Source organism: Melozone crissalis, unplaced genomic scaffold, assembly GCF_028551555.1.
Source record: "Melozone crissalis strain CALT ecotype California unplaced genomic scaffold, PUWL_Pcris_2 ptg000068l_1, whole genome shotgun sequence".
NCBI lineage: Eukaryota > Metazoa > Chordata > Aves > Passeriformes > Passerellidae > Melozone > Melozone crissalis.
In genome coordinates, this window is record NW_026535846.1 from 2,419,517 (window position 1) to 2,439,336 (window position 19,820).

The 19,820-nt window shown below is 52.9% G+C and overlaps 1 pseudogene; it reads left to right on the forward strand.

Moving 5' to 3' along the window:
• On the forward strand, positions 1-18,622 carry LOC128945959 (olfactory receptor 14A16-like; annotated as a pseudogene).
• The last annotated feature ends 1,198 nt before the right edge of the window (positions 18,623-19,820 follow it).

Here is a 19,820-nt window from a genome sequence, read left to right on the forward strand (position 1 = left end):
ATGTCCAACAGCAGCTCCATCAGGCACTTCCTCCTGCTGGCATTGGCAGACATGCGGCAGCTGCAGCTCCTGCACTTCTGCCTCTTGCTGGGCATCTCCCTGGCTGCCCTCCTGGGCAACGGCCTCATCATCAGCGCCGTAGCCTGCGGCCACCACCTGCACACGCCCATGTTCTTCTTCCTGCTCAACCTGGCCCTCAGCGACCTGGGCTCCATCTGCACCACTGTCCCCAAAGCCATGCACAATTCCCTCTGGGACACCAGGAACATCTCCTATGCAGGATGTGCTGCACAGGTGTTTTTCTTTTTGTTTTTCCTCTCAGCAGAGTATTTCCTCCTGACTGTCACATGCTACGACCGCTACGTGTCCATCTGAAAACCCCTGCACTACGGGACCCTCCTGGGCAGCAGAGCTTGTGCCCACATGGCAGCAGCTGCCTGGGCCAGTGGCTTTCTCAATGCACTGCTGCACACAGCCAATACATTTTCATTGCCCCTGTGCCATGGCAATGCCCTCGGCCAGTTCTTCTGTGAAGTTCCTCAGATCCTCAAACTCTCCTGCTCCAAATCCTGCCTCAGGGAACTTGGGCTTCTTGCTGTCAGTGTCTGTTTAACATTTGGCTGCTTTGTGTTCATTGCTTTCTCCTATGTGCAGATCTTCAGGGCAGTGCTGAGGATCCCCTCTGAGTAGGGATAGCACAAAGCCTTTTCCACCTGCCTCCCTCACCTGATTGTGGTCTCCCTGTTTCTCAGCACTGCAGCATTTGCCGACCTGAAGCCCCCCTCCATCTCTTCCCCATCCCTGGATCTGTCAGTGTCAGTTCTGTACTCGGTGATGTCTCCAGCCCTTAATCCCATTATCTACAGCCTGAGGAACCAGGAGCTCAAGGCTGCAGTGTGGAGACTGATGACTGGATGCTTTTCAGAAACATTAAACTGTTGGCCAATTTCCAATTTCTTAAATAAAAAGACTTATAATAAAAATAATCTTTGATACTTGTTGTTGGTTTGGTTGTAGGTGTTTTTTCCTTTGTTTTTTAATTTTTGTTTTCTATTGTCCACAAAGGACTGTCATTCCTTGTGCCATTTTTCCTTTTGTTTCCCTCCACTTTAACTGTGGCCCCAGACTGCGTCAATGAGAAGCTAGTCTCTTGGTGGCTTTGAAGGAACTAAACGATCTCCCAGCATTGTTTTCACCAGAGATGCCCTTTCTGTTCTCTTCTCTGGAGCTGCAGCAGCAATGTCTGTGTGCAGACCTGGGGGCAGATCAGTGCTGGCACAGCAGCTGTGCCTAGCAGCAGCAGCACTTGGTGTTGCCAGTGTTGTTGCCATGGCCCTGCCCCGCTGCCCTGGTGGCCCTGGTGTTGCTGTAGGGCCTGAGTGCTCTCGGGGCCAGGCACAGCCCTGGGGGTGGCAGTGCCGGGGCTGCAGCAGGGACAGGCCATGGGCACTGCTGGGGCAGCACTGATGCCTCAGGCCAGGGCCTGGGGGCTCCAGGCTCCTTGCCCAGGCTCTCTCAAGAACACACCCAGGCCAATGCTCAGCACAGAAAACCCCCATGAGCAGCCCCAGGCTGGCCGTGGGCAGGCTGGGGGCAAACAGCATGGCTGGGGCTCTGCAAGGGCCCTGGGGGAGACGGGAAGGAGCAGCAGAGCAGGGGCTGATCCATCCCCAGTGTGCTGCACAGCCCAGGGCAGCGTCCCAGAGCGTCCTCATGGAGCTGCCAACAACATCCCCCCTCTGCAGCCCTGGCCTCTCCCCCAGCTCATACAGGTGCCCCATCCTTGCAGGCACAGACACGGCACCACTGGCTCAGCAGCCCCTGTTTGCATTGCACACAGCAGGGGTAGCACCTCCATGCTATTGCTGTGGGGACATGAACCTGAGGGAGCACAAATGCCATCAGACCCTGGGGCCAGCAAGGGCTGGGGGACACCAGGTAAACCACTCAGCTTTGTCCTGGCCTCTGCAGTCAGCCAGAAAGTTTGTTCCCATCAGCTGGGAGTTTCCTGTCCCACTGCAGACGCTGTTGCTCAGAGCCAGGGCTGCCTGGCAGCCACCCCCAAACTGCCCTCAGCATTTCCTTGGCTTCACTTTTGCTTTCTTTACTCTCCCTGCTACAAATTTCTTCCTGTTGCCCATCCCTTTTGTCTGCCCTGCACACAGCCCATCCCTGTTTGCCCTTTCCTCTCTGGCCCCATTCCCCATTGCAGTTCCTGACTTGGCCCCATGGGAATGTCCCTTGGGCAGCAGGATCATCCTACAAGTGCTGCAGGAATTGTCTGCAGGCTCCTGCAGTGCCTGGTGCTGCTGCCTTGCCAGAGGCACCCCAGGCCAGGGGGGCACATCTGGGCTGCTGTGTCTGGCTCTGGGGTTTCCTGTTCTGGGCCGTGAGGAGGAGCTGCAGAGGCTCTGCAGGACTGACAGGATGGGCTTTGGGACTGGCAGGAGAAGCTGAGGGACCTGGGCTTCTGGAGCTTCTGCAGAGGAGGCCCAGGGCTCATCGTGCAACTGCTCCAAGGGTGGTTTCAGAGAATCCCAGAATCAGCAAGGCTGGAAAAGGCCATGGAGATCATCAAGTCCAACCTGTGCCCTGACACTTCCTTGTCTCCCTGAGCCTCCTCTTTTCCAGGATAAACAACCCCAGCTCCCTCAGCCACTCCTCACAGGACTTGTGCTCCAGACCCCTCCCCAGCCTTGTTGCCCTTCTCTGGACACACTCCAGCCCCTCCATGGCCTTCCTAAATTGGGGACCCAGAAGTGGACACAGCATTCGAGGTGTGGCCTCACCAGTGCTGAGTGCAGGGCAAGAATCCCTGCCCTGCTCCTGCTGGCCACACCATTCCTGATCCAGGCCAGGAGCCATTGGCTTTCTTGGCCAGCTGGGCACACTGCTGGCTCATGTCCAGCCTGCTGTCCATCAGTCCCTGCAGGTCCCTTTCTGCCTGGCTGCTGTCCAGCCCCTCTGTTCCCAGCCTGTAGTGCTGCAGGTGTTGTTGTGGCCAAAGTGCAGGACCCGGCACTTGGACTTGTTAAACCTGACCTTGTTGGGTTTGGGCCCTGGATCCAGCCTGTCCAGGGCCCTCTGCAGAGCCCTCCTACCCTCCAGCAGATCCACACTCATACTCAGCTTGGTGTCATCTGCAAATTTGCTGATGCTGGACTCAGTGCCCTCATGCAGATCATCAGTGCAGATATTGAAATCCACGCTGGCTGGCTCTGATTCCTCGGCCATCCTGTGGGTGCCCTGGGATGGCACTCAGGGTGATCTGTTCCATAACCTTGCCAGGCACCCAGGTCAGGCTGACAGGCCTGGAGTTCCCCAGCTCCTCCTTCCAGCCCTTCTTGGGGATGGGCTCACACTGGCACCTCCAGTGCACTGGGACCTCCCCACTGAGCCAGGACTGATGGTAAATGATGGAGAGCAGCTTAGGGAGCTCATCCACCAGCTCCCTCATCCCCCTGGGATGGATCCATCTCATCCCACACACCTGTGAGCATCTGAGTGGCTCAGCAGGTCACCAACTGCTTCCTCCTGGATTACAGGGGCTGTTCTGCTCCCTGTGCCCATTTACCAGCTCAGGAGAACTCTTGTCCTGAGGACAGCCTGTCCTAATATTAAAAATTGAGAGAAACAAGATGTTAAGTAGCTCTGCCTTCTCCTTATCTTTAGTTACTATATTCCCCACGGCATCCAATAAAGAGTAGAGGTTCTCCTTATCCCATGTTTTGCTATTAATTTAATTGTGGAAACATTGTCTATTTTTTTTCACAGAAGTGGTCAGGTTAAACTCTAATTGAGCTTTCACCTCTTAACTTTTTTTCTGCACGACTTTACAACATCCTTAAACATTTCCTAAGCTGCTTGACCTTCTGTCCAAAGTTGATGCACCTCTTGTTACCCTTGAGTTCCCACAAAAGCTCCATGGGCAGCCAGGCCAGTCATTTTCCTCACTAGTTCATCTTTTGCCACACTGGGACAGGCTGCTCCTTCCCCCTTACAATTACTTTCGTGAAATGTGTCCATCCTTCCTGGACACCTTTGTTTTTAAGGGATGTTTTCCTTAAAAAAAAAAAAATCAGTGCCTGATTCATTACTCCCCAAATCTGCATCTTAAATAGGCCAAAGTCTGCCCTTCCTAATTCCAGTGTAGAAGTTTTGTTGCTGCCCCTCCTTTATTCACAGAACATTGAAAACTTGATTATTTCATGGTCACTGTGCCCCAGGCAGCCTCCAGGCCCCACATCTGCCACCAGCCCTGCTCTGTTTGTGAACAGCAGCAGACAGAGCTTTCCTTGGCAGTGGGAGTGTTACCAAAAATTCAGTAAAATAGAAAACTCCTTAACACCAATGTAGCATTAAGAAGCAGCATTCTTTATTCAGCTGGATGCACAGGGGACAGCTCCTCCCAAAGCAGTGCATGGTGAGTACAGGAAAGTTTCTGTTAATATTTTGTATTTTGCACACCTATTCATTGATTGTCCTGGACTAAACTTACATATGATAATAATTTCCCCAAAATCATTAACATATTTCCCTTCCCCTTTACCCATGTGTTCTTGTGTCCTGGAGGGTCTCTCTGGTGGTCCCTGGTGGTCATGGACCCCAATGTTCTAGTGGGCCTGGCTGAGCTGGCAGGACACTGAGGCTGGTGAACTTTCAGTTCCCCTTCTCACACAATGGGCATTGTGTGGTTTCCATAGGCCTGGGGTTGTGGAGAACAAGCTCCAGGTGTCAGCTCACCTGGTGGAGACAACTGATCATCTGATAACATGAGGTCACAGAGTGGGCTGTGACATCACAGAGTGGGTTATGTGAGGTCATCGAGGAGCTATGACACCATAGACTGCCTCTGTGACATCACAGTGCAGTCTGTGACATCCCAGAGGGGCTGTGTGACATCCCAGAGGGGCTGTGTCAGGTCGCTGGGTTGGTCACTCTGTCCCAGCTCCCCCTCACAGTTTCTCCCAAGAAGTCCAATGCTGTCCATGCCCAGCAGGGTCCCTGTCCCCCGGGATCCCCCTGTCCCACCTGGAGCCACAGCCACCACCAAAGGAGGTTCCACAGGATCCATCCCAGAGCCTGACATGGGGACAAGGGGCCAGGGCTGTGTGACCAGGACATCAAGTATGGGGATTATCCAGGTCACTGTGGCCTGGGTTGGGTTGCCCAGGGCAGAAAAGATGTCTGGCAGCTGGAGCAGGGTCTGGGAAGGTCCTCCAAGGTGGGGCTGGAGCCCTTGGGCTGTGAGCAGAGGCTGAGGGAGCTGGGCTGGTCCAGCCCGGAGCAGGGAAGGCTGAGGGGCTCCCCATGCCAGCCTGGCAGTGCCAGCCAGGAGGGGATGGAGAACACAGAGCCAGGCTCTTCCCTGGGGGCTGGGGGGAGACAAAAGCTGATGGGTGGAAGGGGAAAGAGGGGAGATCAGCCAGAGCATGAGGAGATGAAATGAGTCAGGCTGGTTTCAGCATTTCCTCAACACCAAGAGCAGCCTGACTCCCTTCTCCAGCCACCACTGACAGCTTTGCAAATCAGGAATTGTTGGAGCCGTTTTCCCCACACTCCAGAAGGAGCATCCTGATACAAGAACTTAATTGTGTTTATACCTATCACAAAATGCCGTTTGTCTGAAATTAATTTTAGTATGGAAATCACTTGTGGATATTGAACATCAGATGCTGCTGGGACATTGCACATAGCTCAGGGAAGAGCGTGATTGTTATTAAATAGTTTCCTGTTCAACTGTGGTCTGTTGGCCATGAAGAGAAAGTTTCTATGCCTCTGAGTCCCACCAGTTCCTGACCCCCAAAGGACACAAACTTGATGAGTTGTGGTTCCCACTGCAATGGTGGCACTTGCACCTCCCTCCATATTCAGAGTAGAGCTCCCTTGTCCCAGAAAGTCCCTGGCAATGCAGGGATGAAGGAAACAGGACAGGCTGTGGGGATCAGGGCAGGGCACAGCCAGGGATTTGGAGCCTGGTTGTGAGCCCAGTGCAGGGCTTGTCCGCTGGCCTTGGTGAACCTCATCCAGATGTCCTGGGCCCATGGCTGGCTCCAGCCTGTCCAGATCCCTCTGCAGAGCTTCCTGCCCTCCAGCACAGCCACACTCCCACCCAGCTTGGGCTCACCTGGGAACTGACTGAGGGTACCCTCGATGGCCTCATCCAGATCAGCAATAATAAGATTGACTGACCGGGCCCCAATCCTGAGCCCTGGTGACACCCCTGGATGTGACTCCATTCCTCAGCTGCTCTGAGTGCCAGGGGTTGGGTGAGGGAAATGGCAGGGTGGGGGTAGGAACAAAGTGTGATTGATTGTCAGCCATGAAGGGTCTTGATTATAATATCTATTCAGACTGCATTTGAAGGGGTTAGGGGTCAATATTAACTGGACATTGCTGATACCAATCTATAAACAAGAAAAGAAAACTGGACAAAACCAGTCGTCTCTGCTTAATTTTCAATATACCATATTCACTTTAAATACACCTCTGAAATCTGACTAATTAACTACAGAACAATTGAAAACTTCAAATTTTCCCAGGGATTTTTCTTGTTTAAATGTTTTAAACAAATGTTTAATAGCCTTTTTCACTGAATTCCTCAACTGAGTAGCTCAAGAAAGAAGAGGACTCTGGAGAAGTAAAATTCATCAGCAACCTCCAAGTGGTTGAGGATCCATCCCCATCAGAGCAGCAATGAACAGAAATGGGCACAGCTTTGTGGCAGGCCCAGCTTCGGCATGGGCCCTGGGCCTGGAGCAGGAGCAGCTCTTGAGGGCCCCAAGGCCACGGCTCTTGTGCTGCCCTGGACAGATGGGATGGCAGCAGGGGCTGCAGAGCTCTCAGCACCTCAGCCCGAGGGGAGCAGGGCAGCCAGGGAGCCTCCTTTGGCCCTGGCCAAGCACCTTCCCCCATGGCTGGGGCTGAGTCCTGTGGCAGCTGCAGCTGCTGCTGTGCCCTTGCCAGGGGCTGAGGCCGTGGGGCCAGTGCCCAGAGCAGCCTGGCCTGAGCAGAGCTGTGGGGCCAGAGCCGGCTGGGCTGGGCTGGGGAGAGGCCCTTGGTGCTGCCCAGAGCTCAGGACAGCTGGCAGAGCTTGCAGGGAGCTGGGCCGGGCTCAGAGAGCCTGGCCCAGAAACCATCAGTGTCCATCTCAGCCTGGCTGGATGTGCAGGGGAAGCACTCGGGCCAGGCCTTGTGGGGCAGGGCCAGCGCCTGTGCAAGGCATTGCAAACAGGCAAGTGGCCCAGAGAGGAGGTTGTTCTGTGCCCTTGGTGGCATGGACAGAGCAGGGAGGGGGCCCAGGACATTTGTCAGCACCAGCCTCTGTGTCCATGCATTGGCAGCCGTGGCTGCTGAGCCCAGCTTTGGCCTGGGCTGAGTTTGGCTGTGGCCCAGCTCCATCCTCCTGCGGGGCTCAGGGCCTGTTCCCGGCCATGGCCAGCCCTGGCTGCCTCTCTGCTGGCCCTGAGGCCAGCAGAGCCTGGGACAGGGCTGTCTGTGCAGCCCCACAGGTGCCACGGGCTCTGCAGGAGCTGGCAGAGACTGCCCAGCAGGGAGGCCATGGGGCACAGAGCCCCAAGGCTGCTGTGGGCACCATGGCACAGGGGCTGTTCCCAGCTGCAATGCTCCTGGCCTGGGCTGGGCCTGCACAGGGGCTGGGCCACCATGGCTGGGCCAGCGCAGGGCCACAAAGGGGCCATGCAGCCGTTGCCGGGGCTGACAGCAAGGCCAGGCACACACAAGCAATTGCTGAGCATGGCCTGCGCTGGCCAGGCCTGACTGCGCCAAAGGCAGAGCTCAGCTGCCCTTGGGAGCTGCAGGAACAGTCCAGAGCCCAAAGAGCCTCCATGGCTGTGCTGGAGACCAAGGCTGCAGGAGGGAAATGCAGGGCTGCTGTGGGATGGGGAGGGCATTGAATTCCAGCACACACCTCAGCTCTCTGATGATCCTGGCACCATGCTGGGCCCTGTTTCAGACTGGAGCAGAGCAGATGTTGATGGCACAGGAGTCCTGTGGGGCTGTCAGGGACTTGCAGCTTGCAATATGCTCTGCTCTTCCTCAAGTGCTCTCTGAGAGATCCAATCCCAGCTGGGCACCTCAGGGCACAAGTGGCACTGGCTGTTCATGGGCACATAACTGATGTCAGCCTGGATAGGGGCACAGCTTTTATTACCTGTTAGTTTCATAATATACAAGCAAATCTTTATTGTCTGGGTCATTTGAGTACTGTTAAGAAATGGCAGTTTTCCCATCAGGAACAGGAATTTCCTGGAGTTGTTCAGATGGCAGGAGGAAAAATACTGATCTTGCCTTCTACTGGTGTGACCAATGTTTTGTTTATTACTTCCTCTCCATTTTCCTTCAGGTGTTTTCAGCTCTTCTGTTGAAATGGCCATGTCTAAGGACATCTCTTCCTTTACAGCAGGTGGATCTATGTACTTCTACTGCTCTCTGATTTCCTCCTCTAGATGCTCTCTGGTCATTCAAGTGCCTCTCAACTGACTGGCTTCATGCTTTGAGCTGGAAGAAATTGCCCAATATTTCCGAAGTTCAAATAAATATATAATAAATATCATCTTAATTGTGTTTATATCTATCACAGAATTACCGTATGTCTTTGTCTAAAACTGTTCATGTACAGAAATCCCTTGGGAATGGTGGACATGTCAGATGCCGCTGGAACATCACAGAGAGCTGAGGAAAGAGCTGAGATGGTTGTTAAACTGTTCAAATATTCAACTTGTGTTTGTTGGCAAGAAACCTTTCTGTGCCTCTGAGGGTCACCAGTCCCTGAGCCCAAAGGACACAAACCTGATGAGTTGTGGTTCCCACTGCAGGGGCACTTGGACCTTGGCTCTGCACAGGAGAGCTCTTCATCCCCTTTCTCTCTTTTCCTCCCTCTGGGCATGGAGGGAGCTCCTGACTTCAGTGTGTGACTCGTGTGTGCAAAGAGCAAATCTGGGCAGAATTAGGGCAGGGAGGGTTTGGGGGGACCTTGGGATCTGTGCTGGGCACAGAAGGTGTTTTCCATTGCTCTGAGACTGTCTGCTGTGCAAAGTGGATTTAATACCAAGCAGAGGAATGACTTTTGCATTTGATGGAGCTGTGACTTGCCTTGGTATTGTTGGCTGACAATAAATGAACATCCCTCTGTGTCTCGGGCAGCTCCTTCTCCAAGGAAAGCAGGTGCGAGTTGGAGAAGGAGCTGAAAGCTGCAGGTGCAGCCTGGGCTGGAGGGAGCTCAGATTTGCACAATGCTGCTCTGAGTGCCAGGGCTTGGATAGGGGAAATGGGGATGGGGGTAGGGACAGAGTCTGATTGATTGTCAGCCATGAAGGATCTTGATTTTCATATCTATTCAAACTGAATGAGGAGCTACTTGGATTCAGTGTCAATAGGAGACTGCACAGACTGATTTATGAACAGGAAAATGTCCCAAACAGGACCTAAAAAATGTTTTCTCACTGTCTTTTTAAATATAAGGCATTCACTTAGAACACACTACTGAAATCTATCAAATTAACCACAAATATTTGAACACTTAAATCAAATCAACACTTAAATCAAACTCCAGAGGCTTGGGTTCTTAAGGTGTTCTGAATGTTAATGAACCCTGGGACACTGAATTCCTGCACTGAAGAGCTGAAGGCTGAACAAGCCTTTGCAGCAGGAAAATTCAGCAGCAGCCTCCAAGGTGCTGAGGATGTCAGCAGCCCCCACTGAGGCCATCTCTGCCCAGAGACCGTGGGGGAATGGGCAGACAAGGAGAGCGTCCCTGGGGCTGGGGTAGCACAACTCAGAGGCACCAGCGGCTCCAGCTGGGCAATGGAGTGTGGAATGCGGCTGGGAAAGCCCTGCCTGGGCTGGGCCAAGCAGGACAGACAAGCCCTGCTCCCATCCACTAAAAACCAACTCTCTCAGTGAGATATTTAAAAGAAATTACAGTAGTTTGTGTACTCTGAGATGGACTCCCTAGAAAAATACCAACAAGAGATTCTCAGGAGCTCAAAACAACAAATCAACCTTTACTGGCAACTTTAGGAAATCAGACAAGCTTTGCCAAAAGATTTATTATGACACTGTAGTGGTTTTTGGTTTGTTAATTTAAGATTTCTCTAATCTTGAGATTTCTTAATTAATGTATTGATGAGTGTGGTGGGTTTTAGTTTCAGTTAATTATTTATGGATTTACTTTTATTACTTTTTAAAACTCTCCTATGTCAAACTATGGCAGATATTTGATCAACAAAAAACACTTCTCAAAAACATTGACTTGGCCCATTCAACTTCACACTCTAAGCCTGGTTAACTTAATGTTAATCAAAATTTGCAGGAGCACAGAAACAGAAGAAGAAGACATAGAAAGAGAAAGACCAAAATATACAGAGAAGCACACAAACAGCTACCACCTCCTGGATTCCAGCAGTGTTCAGATGGAAAGTCCAAGAGGAGGTAGGATCAAGATGTGTGCTTGCCTTGTGGTCAGCCTTCAATACCCCTTGGTTTCCCTGGGCCCTTCTCCCAGGTGGGCCTTGGGGTCATTTGGTCCCTCAGGAGCTGGGCTGGGGCTGCAGAGGTGGCTGTGGAGCATTGCCTGTGCTGTGCCAGGGACTGGCAGCCACTGCTGGGCTGGGATAGAGGCTCTGGGGGGATTGGGATTCCAGGGCAGGGCAGTGCTGGGGTTCCATGGCAGGGCAAGGCTGGACCTGCCCCTTCCTCCCCCACACACTAAAATTTCAAGCCAAAAATCTTCTCCAGTCTGCCACAGTAAGGCAATGTTGGACGTGAAATCCCAATTCTGGCCATGGGCACCTGGCCGAGAAGGACAGCTCTTTTCCATAGGAAGGAAAGCACAGAATCTTGCCAAGTGTTTTGGGAACAGATGAGAGGTGACCCTCATGAAACCACTGCCAGCCAGACTTGTCCTGGCAATATTACTATGGGAACAATCCCTTGATATAAGGAAATTTGGAGGTGAAACTCCAATTCTGGCCATACGTGCCTGGAGCAGAATGTCAGATCTTTTCCATCGGAAGGAAAGCACGGAGCACCACTGTTTCAATAGTGGATGAGACCCTCAACATGCCAAGGTCAGCCTGACCTCTTGGGAGGTCAAACCAGCCAGACCTGTACTGTATTCCTTTGTTTTTATGGGGCCCTGAAGTGTCACAATGGTGCCTTGGTTCTGTGGGGCTCCACACTGCCACAATGGCTCCTTGATTACAAGAAGACCTGAAATGTCACAATGGACCCCTTGTTCGATGGGATCCCACAGTGTCACAGTGGCTCCCAGGTTTCACAATGGTCCCACTGATTCCATGAGGCCTTGCAGTGTCACAATGGTCTCCATGGTTCCCCAGGCCCCACAATGTCACAGGACTCCTCTGTTCCATGAGCCCTGCAATGTCACAATGGACCTTTAGACCCTGGAGGTTTGCAGCGTCACAATGGTCTCATTTTGGCTCCACAGTCTCACAATGGTCCATTGATGACAGGAGGCCCTGCAATGTCACAATAGACCTTTGGCTCCATGCCGCCCTTCAGTGTCACAAAGGCCTCTTGGTTTCGTGTCACAAAGGCCTCTTGGTTTCACCAGGCCCCATAGTATCAAAATAGTCCTCTTAGTTCTGTGGTGACCCCCAGGGTCACAATGGTCCCTTGGTTCCATGAGGCTGTGAAGTGTCACAATGGCCTCTCCATGATTACATAAGGACTTGCAATGTCACAATGGACCTTTGGCTCCATGGGGTCTTGCTGTATCACAATGATCCCTACATTCCATGGAGCCACACAGAGTCAGCACGACCCCCTTGGTTCCATTAGGCCCAGCAATATCACAGTGCTCTTCATGATTCCATGAGGCCCCACAGGGTCACAATGGTCCCTTGGTCTCACAGGGCTCCACAGTGTCACAATGGTCCCTTGGTCTCACAGGGCCCCACAGTGTCACAATGGTCCCTTGGTTCCATGGGCCCTGTGCTGCTGCATTCCCCCCTCCCCTTCTCAGGCCACCCTGCCAGCTGAGAAATGCTCCTTGGGCCTGGGCCTTGGCCAACAGCCCCTGGGCTCAGCTCCTCTGCAGCTCATCCCAAACACTGTCTGCTCCAGGCACTGCTGCTGCCCAACCAGCTCCTGGTTTCTGTAGGAGCAGCCCTGGGAACTGTTTTTGTTCTCTCAGTGGCACAACATCCCTGTTCTCACATTGCCAAAGAAAGCTGTTGGTGCCAAGTGCGGCCAGGCTGAACTATTGCTGGGACTGAAGCCCCTCTCTTGGGGCCCTGCAAACAGCGCTCCAAAAGGAGCCCTTGGAGCTCTCCTGGGCCACGACTCCCTCTGAGTGGGGCCTCTCCCAGCCGGCAACTCTCCCGTTTGCTGCACTCGGGCATCCTGAACAACGACGGAGCCTGGGCCGATCCCCCCACTCCTCCAGGCTCAACCCTTTGCCCTTTGCTGAGGACATGCCAAAGGATCCACAGTGAGCATTCCCTGCCCTCAGCATTCCCTGCCCTCAGGGGAATTTTTCACAGGTGTCTTGCACTGACTCTTTGTGTCTGTGTGCACACAGGAGTGCCTGTGCTGGGGAAATGTGTCAGAAATGCTGCTCTCTGAGGGCTTGGTGTGCCTTGGATAGCTGAGTCAGTCAGGCCTGTATGTAAGGCTACATCAAGACAAATAAGTTAAGTTAAATGGTATTAAGAGGGTTTTTTTTTGCAAAGTTTACTATGTTATAAGCTAAGTTGAATATTTTTTAATGTTATTCCACTATTAAATCCTTAAGTCATTGGTTGTAAGTGAGGTTAAATACTGTTAAGCTCTGTTCTTTTCCTAAATTGTGAAGTTGAAGGTATCAGTTAAGGTTAAGGTATCAGTGAAGTCCTGTTAAGTTTGACCTCTGTCAAGCTTTTATTTCTTTATTCATTTTATCCTTGCCCACACTATCCTTGTGTCTCACACACACTGGGACAGTTCTCAGCTCATTTCTGGTTTGACTGCCTGGATTCTGTTTGGTTTTGTTGTTGCTTTTTTTCTTTGGTGTGCCTGAAGTGTCCAGTCAGAAGCAGAGTGATTCTTGCCAAGGAACTTTGTGCTGCTGCACCTTAATATTAAATCTGGTTTTTGGTGCTCCCTTGTTGGGGATTTTTTCAGCACTCTCAAGGCCTCGTTAGTAGCAGGGTGAAGGAGCCCTGGCCCAGGCTCTGGCCCTGGGGGACACGGGGACGCTGCTGGGGGGGTCCCTGTCCCCCTGTGCCACCCCCAGGGCCCCGGCCCCCTGTCCCCATGTCAGGCTCTGGGGTCGATCTCGTGGAACATCCTCTGGGGGAGGCTGCGGGGCCGGGGGGACCCGGGGGGACCAGGGACCCTGCTGTGCACGAGCAGGGTTGGACTGCTCTGGAGGGAACTGTGAGGGGGGCCAGGGCAGAGTGACCGCAGAGTGACCTCACACAGCCCCTGTGATGTCACACAGCCCCTGTGATGTCACAGCCCCTATGATGCCACACAGCTCTTTTGCAATGTCACACAGCCACCAGTGATGTCACAGCCCACTCTGGGTTGTCACAGAGCCACCCTCAATGATGGCAGAGTCTTCTCTATTGCCTCACACTATGATGTCACAGACAGCTTTGTGATGTCACAAGCCCCTCAGTGATGCCACAAGACCTTCTCTGTGATGTCATACTGGCACTCTTTAATGTCACAGCACATACTTTGAACCTCACAGCCAGCTCTATGATGTCATCCAGCCATGCCATGGTGCCACAGCCTGTTCTGTGATGTCACAGAATCCCCTCTGTGATGCTGTAGCTGCCCAGTGACTTCCACAACAAACTCTCTGATGTCATAGACCAATCTGTTGACTTCAAAATTGCTTCCCAGAGCACTATATTCTAATAATTGATGAAGCCTCTGAACTGTGGAGTAAATAACTCAGGTTAAAATCTTTCTGTCCGATCATGATCAGAATCAATCAGAGCTGTATTTATATAATGTATGTGGTATTCGGTCTTTAATCCTGTGGGACAAATTGGGTTAAAGTTCAATTCCACCTGTCCAATCCTTTACACATAAACCTTTGACAAATTCTTGGGCTGGGACTGGATCCAGCTGTTCCCAGTCTCCTCTCTTAGAAGAAATTTTAGCAGTCTAGGAGCCCTGCAGGCGTTTGAGGATCCATGGTGGCTGCTGGGTATCATTTCTCCACCTCAGGTCTCAGCAGGAGTTTCTCCAATAAAGAAACAAAGCTTTTGCCTGAAGATCCCACTGTGCCCATGACAGGAACCCCTGTGAGTGTCTGGGACATCCCGGCTCTTTGGCAGCCTGGGGACTCCTGGGATGTCACCATGGAGCCCCCTGAGTGCCTGTGACAGACCAGTGCCTTTGCAGCCCAAGGTGCCCTGGGATGTCACCATGGAATGGCTGTGACTGCCTCTGACCACAGGGCTCTTTACCATCCCCAGAAAGCCCTGGGAGGTCTCCATGGGGCCCCTGTCTATGCCTGTGACATTCCAGCTCTGGAACAGCCTGGAGACTCTTGGAAAGTCGCCATGGAATCCCTCTGAGGGCCTGTGACAAATCTGATCCTTAGCCTTCAGACAAATCTGAACCATCGCAGGACCCTGTTGCTATGGTCAGTTTCCATGGCAACCATCACAAACCCCCTGTTGCTATGGTCAGTTTCTATGGCAGCTCCATGGAGACCCCATGCCAGGGTTGGTTGCCATGGACACTAGCTCAGGCCTGCAGCCAGAGCCCGTTGCAAAGGTAACCATTTGCAGCCCCATCCCCAGGCCCATGGGATCCCAGAACCACAGAATGGGCTGAGCTGGGTGTCCTAGGGTGACATTATGATGCTTGTATCCCCATTCATCTGTTCTGTGCCTTTAAGATCGACTCTGAAAAGTGGAAGTTTTGTTTGGGTTTCTCTTATCAGGGACACAGAGACAGGCAGTATACATAGGGCTGTTTTTCACTCCTTGCTTTCAGCTTGCTGCTTCGCTTGCTTGCTTTTCTGCTCTTGCTTCTGCTCTCGCTTTTGCTTCTGCTAATTAGCTAGTTTAGCTAAACAGTCCAAATTCCTTCCCGGACTGTTTCTCCTCTCCCATTTCTGTGACCATCTCAAACCTGCTCCGGACTGGGACTGGGAACACCGAGGGTTTGCACCGTTTGGCTGCAGCAGCTGCCCCAGTGCCGGAGGGACTGAGAACAGAGCAACCACCCCCGAAAGAGACTTTCTGATTTTGTCATCTTTCTCAGAGCGGTGTCATCGGGTATTGTTCATTTTGTGTACTGGGGGGGTGCTGTGCCTGAAATAAACAGGTTCTTTCCACCTCTCTTCAAGGAATTTTTTCCCGAACCGGTTGGGGGGAGGGGCCGTGTGGGTTTTGCTTTCTGGAGGGGCCCTCCTTTGCAGATTCTTTAACAAATTTGCCCTAAACCAGGACAAAACATTGGTGCCCAAATGTGGGGCGAGAGAGAGAGTGAAAAAACCCTGTTTTGACTGCATTTTGGTTGCTATTACTCTATGTTCGTTTAAATCAGCTAATAGCCATGCTTTTTGAATTCCTAATGTCTATTGGGGTGAAGGTTTGCATGCATTTCTGGTCCCTAGGGTTTTTTGAGATTTTAATACCTCTCTGGTCCCTAGGTTTTTTTCTTACCCAGAAATAGCTTTAGTATTGCCCCTAATACGTAGTTTTTACATCAGAGGGGCAGTGACCAGAGTAGCTATCCTGCTGGGCTTGGTGGCAATGATGTGCAAGAGGTTTATAAACATGCTAGGGTCTGCTCCAGGTATGAATGGTTCATGGCTATGGTTATGCATCCAGTTTGTTGCAGGAGGAGCAGGAGGGAATGAGGTTTTTCAGCCTCTGCTTTCCTTCTTCTCCTATGAATCAGTTGCATCACTAGTGAAGGATGTTCAGTTTCCCCTCAATGTTAAAGAAACCATCTTCCTGGTATTCAATCTGGTAACCTTCCTCTATACAGCCTGCTGCTTCTCTAGAATGAGGGCTGAGATTTCTAGATGGGCTGATGAGACCCCTGACTCAGGAGTAAACCCCGGTGTGGAAAATCCTAAGTGGTGTGGGAAATGGGAGGATATGGGCCAAATCCTGAAGGAATTCTCTGACCCTATAGTCTGGGATTTTCCCCATGAACAAATTCAGAACCCAGCTGAGGTGGGGAAATATCTGAAAGAAAAGTACCAGGATGAGCCTAAGGAGAGGAAGGTCATTGCAGTGAGCGGGGCCCTGGCATATGCTTATCGTACACTGCTAGATACTGTCGGGCAGCAGACAGAGGCAGGGGGGCAGGGAGATAAATCAGCAACTGTCCCGGTGACTCAGGCTGCAGCCAACAGCCCAGGCTCGAAGCCAGCATCTAAACCCATGGCTGTTGCTACCAGCACTAGAACTGGGAAATGCATGGACAAGACCAATCGACCAGTGGACAACGATGATGATGATGATGAAGAAGGAGAAGGAACCTCAATGCCTCCTGACATAAAATCAGGAGTCAAAGCAGCAGGTGCAAGATCAGATGCGAGTATTGAGTCCTTTTCCCTGAAGGACCTTCGTGGCCTAAGGAAGGATTACACTTGAAGGTCTGATGAATTCATAATTAGTTGGCTGGTTCATCTCTGGGATGCTGCAGGCGAGGCTACAATTCTGGATGGCACTGAAGCCAGGCATTTGGGATCCCTCTAAAAGGATCCTGTCATAGACCAAGGAATGATGAGGGGGGATAACACTCACAGCCTCTGGGAACAGGTCCTAAGAAGCGTAGCAGAAAGATACCTGTGTGCAGACGATCTCTATATGCAGCAAACTCAGTGGAAGACAACAGAGCAAGGGATCCAACGCCTGAGAGAAATGGCTGTGGCAGAGATTATCTTCTCAGATGATGTAACAACTAGGAACCCAGACTTAGTACCATGCACGTCTGTGATGTGGCGAAAACTCGTACGACTTGGGCCACACGAATATGCTTCTGCCTTAGCCATCATGAAGAGGGGTGAGAGGGATGAGACGGTGCTTGACATGGCAAGGAAGCTCCGAGCATATGCAGATGCTGTACATGGCCCGACACATGCCAGAATCTCAGCGGTAGAAACACGTCTGCAGAACTTAGAGGATAAGATAGAGGAGAACCATAAGAAGCTTAGAGAGGAGATTAAAGAAGACCTTCTCCAAATTTCAGCAGTACAGATCCGAGGTTCTGGTCTCCAAGACAGACGTTTCCCAGATGGTGAGAGAAGGTACACCCCACGTGCTGAGCTGTGGTTTTACCTGCGTGATTGTGGGGAAAACATGAGAAGTTGGGATAGGAAACCTACTGCTGTTCTGGCACAACGGGCGCGTGAACTGAGGGAATCCACCAGAAGGAAAGCAGCTCCAGTTGCCCGTAGCCGAATGGCCAGGTATGATGATGATGACATGTCTGATCCCCTCAAAGGAACATCCAAAACATACGCCCAGGGAAAGAAGGATAACCAGGCTTAGAGGGGCCCTGCCTCTAGCCAGGTAGAGGCCAGGGAAAATCGTGTTTTCTGGTCTGTGTGGATTCGTTGGCTTGGCACATCGGAGCCACAAGAGTACAAAGCTTTGGTCGATACTGGTGCGCAATGCACATTGATCCCACTGACACTGCTCTGCTGGGTCAGGCAGAACAAACTGCTCAGTGACATTTACTTCTACCATGAAGAGAAGCATCCAAAGGGGCCCCATGATGGGACTGAGCTGTCCCTGTCCCCGCTGCAGCTGAACCACAGTGGCTGCTACCGCTGCAAGGGCTATGTGAGCCATTTAGTGTTCCAGTGGAAGGAGTCAGAACTGGCGAGAGTGACAGTGCACAGTGAGTGCAAGGATGGGGACAGGGAAGCCCATCATCCTCCAAGAGTTTCCCCACCACTGCCTGAATCCTTCATCCCTCCCTTTACTCCTCCCTGTGTCACACAAAATTTCCCAAGTCCCTCTTGGCTTCCCCCATGACTGCGCAGTTCCCCCTGGAGATCCCTCATCCCTCTCTTTGTCTTCCCCATCCCACCCTGGATTCCCCACACCTTCCAAGGTCCCTGCTTCACCCTCTCGCCTCCCTTCCTTCCCTGGGTCCACCCGCCCATCTCTAAACCTCAAATCATTCCCTGAGTCTCTTCAGTCTCACTTGTGGTTCCCCATCCCTGCCTGGGTCTCTCCACCTTTCCATGGGATTTCGCCATTGTCCCCAGGTTCCAGCATGCCTCCCAGGGTCCCCTTCTGCTCCCATCCAATCCCCTCTTTCCCCTCCTGTGTCCCCCTGCCCGTCCTGGGTCCCCAATCCCTCCTGTGTCCCCTTCCCACAGGAGTCCCGCCCTCAGCGGTGTCCTTGTCAGCACAGCCCCCAGGGGACAGGTGGCACTCAGGGACAGCCTGGTGCTGAGCTGTGCGATGCCCATGGGTACAGGTCCCATGTCCTTCTCCTGGCACCAGGAGGGCTGGGGGCACTGCTAGGCACCAGTCCCGGCCTGGAGGTGCACCACATTGGGGACAATGACAGCGGTCAGTACCGGTGCCAGGTCAGCAACGGGGACAGCGTGGCTGAGAGTGACCCCCTGAATGCCACTGTCCTGGGTGTCCTCAGGCTGTGAGTGACCTCACCCACATCACCCCCATCCCACCTTGCCCAGTGCCAGCCCTGTCTCTGTCCCCACAGTGCCCGTGGACAATGCCATCATCCCCGGTCCCCTGGCACACCCAGTGTGTGCAGGTGACAATGTGACCCTGCGCTGCTTAGTGCAGGTGGGCTCAGCCCCTGTCACTTTCACCTGGCTGCACAATGGGCAGGAGGTGGCCCAGGGTCCCCTCCTGGAGCTCAGGGACATCGATGTGGGACATTCGGGCACCTAGCAGTGTGTGGCCACCAACCAGCTGGGACAGGATGGACACCGCGTGTTCCGGGCACTCAGCCCTGAGCTGGCCCTGGAAGTGACACCTGGCTCACCCTGGGTCACAGGTGGGGTCACACATGGTCACCATGATGTTCATGACCCCCATGGTTCAGGGTGACCCCAATGTGTCTCCCTCTGTCCCCAGCAGTGGCTGTGAATGTCGGCAGGACCCTCCTGTTCCTGCTCCTGCTCCTGGCTGTCATAGGGGACTGTTACTGGTGGCACCGCCGGGGTGGGTGATAATGGAGGGGATGGGTGTCCTGGAGTGAGGGGGAGCCCCCAGAGTGGGGGCTGAGATGAGTAGCACCCAGGGACCCTGAGCTGGGGGACACTGAGCCTGCAGTGACCTCGGCTGGGGGTCCTGAGGGATCTGGGTGGAATTTGGAGGGTCTTGGCTTGACTTCAGGGCCATCCCAGCTGGGCCTGATGGAACATTGAGGTGGCACTAGGATGTGCAAGGATGTTGGGGGATGTTTTTGGGGATCCTGGGGGTGTTTGGGGGGTGCCCCTCCCTGCCAAGCTTGCAGTTCTGGGGACTCAGAGGGTGGGGGGTACCCCGGGGGATTGGGGACCCTTTAGTGGTGTAAAAGTTCTGGGGGGCTTCAGGCGTGCTCACATTGTCTTGGCGGAGTCCAGAGTCCTCTAGGAATTGGGGCTGCAGTGGGGATTTAGGTCTCCCGTGCATCGTTGGAGCTGCCAATGTCCCAGGAAGGTTCAGGGCTCCCGTCGTCCCCATGGTCACCCCCTCTCCTTTTCCTTGCAGAAACTAGGAAGCTCCAGGACAGGTGAGTTGGAGGCTCTGACTGGGACTCCCCTCTCCCCCTCCCCACAAACTACCCAGATCCCCCCCTACCCCCACAGGGCCCCCCGTGGAGGAGGGGGCTGTTCTCAACACCCA